The 5,343-nt window shown below is 53.5% G+C and overlaps 1 pseudogene; it reads right to left on the bottom strand.

Annotated features, from left to right (window-relative positions):
* Positions 1-208: 208 nt before the first annotated feature.
* On the bottom strand, positions 209-3,245 carry LOC105545920 (annotated as a pseudogene).
* Between the last annotated feature and the right edge of the window lie 2,098 nt (positions 3,246-5,343).

Below are 5,343 nucleotides of genomic sequence, written 5' to 3'. Positions count from 1 at the left end.
CATAGCCAGGGGACAGACTGTTCTCTTGGAAGCTCCAAGTTGTCTTTTCTAGCAAAGGAGTGACAGGGGTGAGTAAAACATTTTTCATTTATTAAAAAGCTTCTATTGACCACACACAATAAGCTAGATATCCAGACCAGGGTTTCTAACCTTTCCTTTTCTGTTTGTTTTGTTTTGTTTTGTTTTGCCTGGAGAAAGGCAAAGGCCTTTATTTCTTCTTGCCTCCCCGCGGGCAGCCTCCACCCTGGGTCCACTGGCCACCACCCCTCGGTGCTCCATTTTTGCCAACATCTGCCAGCAAGTCCTTGTGGTACCGCTGGGGCAACCTGTAGTAGATTCGGGTCCTGTCCACAGCCCTGGCTCCCAGCAGCACTGTCCTCTCAGAGGCATAGTCGCCCCTAGCTGGGCTGCGCTCCACTGTGACAGTGGCCCAGGGGGAGGATGCCAGCAGCCTGGCTACAGCTCCAGCCGTGCTGTGGCCCGGTGGCCTGGCCTGCATCTAGAAGGGCACAGGTTGCCAGAGCCCCTGGCACAGCTCTAGCATATCTGTGAACAGCTGTTCCTTGTAGCCACTGCCCAGCGCCTCCTCAGGCCAGCCTGGTGCCAGAGTCACGCAGGGGAAGACCTCAGCCACAGCTGTAAGCAGTTCTCTGCCAGCCATGTGACCAGGGACTGAAAACTCCTGTGGGAGATTTTGGCCCCCATCCACACAGGCTGATGCAAGAGGCCAAGGTTGGAGAGGCAGGCCAGCAAGGCCAGGGACGGCCGCAGGGCTGCAGGCTCCACTATTTGCAAATGGACGCCCCAGTGTCCGGGATGTGTGGCCAGCTGCTGCAGGCAGGACTCCAACCTCAGGATGCTGCCACTTGGAGCACAAACAGCGGGCACGGGGTTCTCAGCCACAGTTCCCTTGAGCCAGTGTTCCGCAGGATCGTGCCTTCTGTGTCTGGGAGGGTGACTGTTGCTGTACCCCGGGGGCAGCATCAAGACCATCACCCCCGAACCGCTGGAGAAGAGGGATCAGGCTGCCTCCCGTGTTACGTTTGCTTCCGTGTGGCATTCACTGTGGGGCCCCAAATCGCCCAGGTGAGGGGGCTGCCATTCAGGAATACCTGCTGTAGGCCACAGCTGTACAGCCATCCTCTCTAAGCTTGCCAAGTAGAGGCCAGCTGCTTGAACTGCAACAGGAAAGGCTCAAAGATGTCATAGTAGACTTGATGGATGGCAGTGTTGTCCTAGAGGTAGAGCAGATCCTCTGCCGACATGGGGTCCGAGGCGACCTGCCACAGCATCAGGCTGTACCTCTCAGATTGGCTCAGCAGCCAGCTGGAGTGGGGCCAGGTGGCTCGCACCGTGGAAGACAGCACAGGGCAGGTGACTCTCTGGGGCACCACTCCTACCAGCTCGTGCATCTTCTCCACCATCGCTCGGGTGTACGTCCTGTTTGGGAACATGGGCACGTAGATGGTGGTCCAGCCTGGAGACAGGGTGGCCTTGGGATACTTCTCCTGGATGAGGGCCAGGAACTCTGTGGCACTGACCTCAGTTGAGGTGGGCATGTCAGAGCCCTTTAAGATGTCAGTGTTGATCCGCATGGGCCGCCAGACTTTGCCCCCTTCTGTCAGCTGCCGCAGGAGGTCCAGGGAGGGGCCCACCGCCTTGATGTTCTTGAAGTCCAGTTTGATGCCCTTCCGGGAAGAGCCTGGCATACCATCCAGCCACTGCTCCAGTGTGTTGAAGCTACGGATAGCCAGGGGGTGTGCTATGATGGGAACTCCTGTCTCGTCGGCTGTGCCGAGCCCTTCGACATTGACGTCAGCCTCCAGGACGGTGATGCTGCTGTTCGGGGCAGCTGTCGTGGCTTCCTTGCTGTTGGCTGCGTGGTACCAGGTGACCTCCAGGGCACCTCGGCGGCTGATCTGACCCAGGCCCACCAGGTAATCCAGCATGTCGGCCTCGGGGCTGCAGGCCTCCAGCTCACAGCCTGGCCACCGCAGGGTGATGGCAAGGACTATGGCAGCCATGACCACCACAGAAACACAGGTAATGCCAGCAAACCCCCACCTGACCCGATTCTTCGACAACTGCTCCCTGCAGACCACGACGATGCTCTCTGAAGAATGCCCCCACTCCGCACGACCCAGGGTCCCCGAGGCTCCCTGCGGCTGGGATCCCGTGGGAAGCAGGAGGTCCCAGCAGCACCTAACTCTCCACCAGTCAAACGTTTTAAGTGTCATTATTTTGTTCCCTTTGTGGAATCTTTCTTTCGGCCAACGTTGCCTGCTTGAGTGCATTAATTAATAACTTATTTACCCATATGAGAATGAATCAGTGACATGAAAACATGTAAACTTCAGACCAGCCTTACCTAACCCACAGTGAGGACTCAATACATATTCACTGCAGTGGATTCAGCCCAAGGGCAGCATATTAAATGGATGTATTTTGCACCAAAAGCAATGTAAACATTAGCCCTACAGTTGTACTATAGTTAAGAGTTTTGGAGGGGCCAGACACAGTGGCTCACACCTGATATACCAACACTTTGGGAGGCCAAAGCAGGTGGATCACTTGAGATTAGGAGTTCAAGACCAGCCTGGCTAACGTGACGAAACCCCGTCTGTACTAAAAAATGCAAAAATTAGCCGGGCATGGTGGTGCACACCTGTAGTCCCAGCTACTCAGGAGGCTGAGGCAGGAGTAATTGCTTGAACCTGGGAGGTGGAGGTGGCAGTGAGCCCAGATCACACCACTGCACTTCAGCCTGGGCGATAGAGTGAGAGTTCATCTCAAAAATAAAAAAATGAAGAGTTTTTGGAATAGTTCAAGGACTTGCTTATAGCACCGTGGAGCACTGGAGTTCCAGGTAACCTAGGGTGAGAAGCACTTATGTGTACTTTGGCCCCCAAAACTGAACACTGAGAATATATAAAATCCTCCTTCCCATGGGAACGTGCAGAAATTCCCAGGACAGTGATGCTGCTGTTCGGGGCAGCTGTTGTGGCTTCCTTGCTGTTGGCTGCATGGTACCAGGTGACCTCCAGGGCATCTCGGCGGCTGATCTGACCCAGGCCCAGCAGGTAATCCAGCATGTCGGCCTCGGGGCTGCAGGCCTCCAACTCACAGCCTGGCCGCCGCAGGGTGATGGCAAGGACTACCGTGGCCATGACCACCACAGACACACAGGTAATGCCAGCCAACCCCCACCTGACCCGATTCTTCGACAACTGCTCCCTGCAGGCCATGACGACGCCTGGCCATGTCTCCCAGGGAGACATCTCAGTAGCATCTGGGAGAATGAGGAGATGCCTGTTTGGTGTGGATTATATGGGCGCCTCAACTGGGCTTCTAGACCAGAGATGAGACGGTGTCGGTACCAGGACATATTCTGGAGCCTGTGTAGTTCTATCTGGCTGTGGGCAAGTCAGGCTAACCTTTTAGTCAAGGGATCCGCAAGAGTGGTCCAGAGACCACGTGCATCAGCATCATCCGGAGAACATGTTTAAACACTGATGCTTAGGCCCCGTCCCAGACGACTGAACCAGAATCTCAGAGGACAGCCCATAATCTGCATTTTTAAATAAGTTCCCCATGATGCAAGGGATCCTGGTGCATCTCACCCTCAAGAGCTCTGTCCGTTACCCTGCACTGCCAGGCATGCAGGGGAGGTTTCTTCCCTGCAACACTCACTCCTCATTCACACTTCAGCCAAACGGACCCTGTGAGACACCCAAGTGTAGGGAAGGCCTGTGCCTTCTTCGCTTCTTGCTAGGGCTGTCTTCCCACACTCACCACAGGGCCACATCTTATCCTTCAGGGCGCTGATGACATAGCCACTGCCCATACATTGGAGGTGCTCTGACAAGGGGCTCAGGCAATGCAGACCTTATCCAGAGAGACTGGAGGCGATACTGCAAAATGGTGCTACCTGGGCAGGGTGAGATGCTGAGGTACCACTCAAGCGTGTGTTCAAAGCCGCATGCTCCCTCCCCTTTCCTGATACCTGGACCCTCAACCTTGTGAGCCCAAGTGGCCTGTCTTTTCCCTCCTGCCAGCCTCTGTGTGAATTCCTGAGACAGCTTGGGCCTTCCGTCTGAGCCTTCTTAACCCAGAGTCCCCAGGCCTGCATTCCTTTCTTGGGGAGATCTGAGCTTCCAAAAAGGGGCAGAATGAGTGAGAAGGGGGAGTGAAGGCAGCCTGAAATACCAAGGACCTTTGACAGGCTCTCTGACCCTGTGGAGCCAAGATGGCACCATTTCTCTCCAGTCTGGGCAATAAGAGTGAAACTCCGTCTCAAAAAAAGAAAAAGCCACAGGAGCAAGTCCAGGCACCAGGTAGCCTCTCTGTGGATGCTGCCTGTGTCTAGCCCTTTCTCTGCTTTAGCCAGAGGAAGGGGGGTCAGGAACCCCAGGCACCCCCTCTGCTGTCTGTCCCACTCACATACAGGTCTCAGGCTGCCCAACAATTCGCCCTGCCCCATCGTTGGTTAGTCTTGACATTGTGCTTTAAGGGGTAGGCATGTTGATGGCAGCAGCCCCGTCACCACAGCCAGAAGCCTGGTCCCTTGCTGGCCCCCTCCACTCCCAGGTAGAAACAGTCTCTTCACTTCCCTCGCCTCTGCCTCCTCATTTGTAAGTGGGGTACAAAGTTCAAGTCCATACCTAAGTCTGGGGGCTGCTGTGAGAACTAATCTGATAATCGATGTTGAAAACACTGGCTTAGAACACTGTAAAACAGGCTAGAATTTTAAATGTTTCCTTCTTTCATTTTTGATGCTTGAAGTTATTTCAAAGCCTTGCTTTGCTGCTTTTAAAAGTCACATGCAGTCACGTGCCACAGAGGAACACCTTGGTCATTGATAGACCTCGTACACAACAGTGGTCCTACAAAATTACAATAGAGTCAAAAAATTCCTATTGTGTAGTATTTCTATACAACACCTTTTACCATTATTTTAGAGTGCACTTCTTGTATTTTTTTTTTAAGTTAACTGTGAAACAGCCTCAGGTAGGTCCTTCAGCAGGTATTCCAGAGGAAAACACTGTTATCATAGGAGACACGAGCTCCATTCACGTTACCGCCCATGAAGAGCTTCCAGTAGGATGAGGCTTGGAGGTAGAAGGCAGTCATATTCATGATTCTGACCCAGTGCAGGCCTAGGCTAATGTGTGTGTCTGTGTCTTTGTAACAAAACATTTATAAAATAAAAATAAATAAATAGAAAAAGTTTATAGAGTAAGGATATAAAGGGAATATGGGCCAGGCGCGATGGCTCATGCCTGTAGTCCCAGAACTTTGGGAGGCCGAAGTGGGTGGATCATGAGGTCAGGAGTTCAAGACCAG

The sequence above is a fragment of the Mandrillus leucophaeus genome, unplaced genomic scaffold, assembly GCF_000951045.1.
Source record: "Mandrillus leucophaeus isolate KB7577 unplaced genomic scaffold, Mleu.le_1.0 Scaffold342, whole genome shotgun sequence".
Classification (NCBI taxonomy): domain Eukaryota; kingdom Metazoa; phylum Chordata; class Mammalia; order Primates; family Cercopithecidae; genus Mandrillus; species Mandrillus leucophaeus.
Note: the sequence above shows the minus strand (reverse complement) of the source record. Positions and strands in the feature narration are given on the sequence as shown.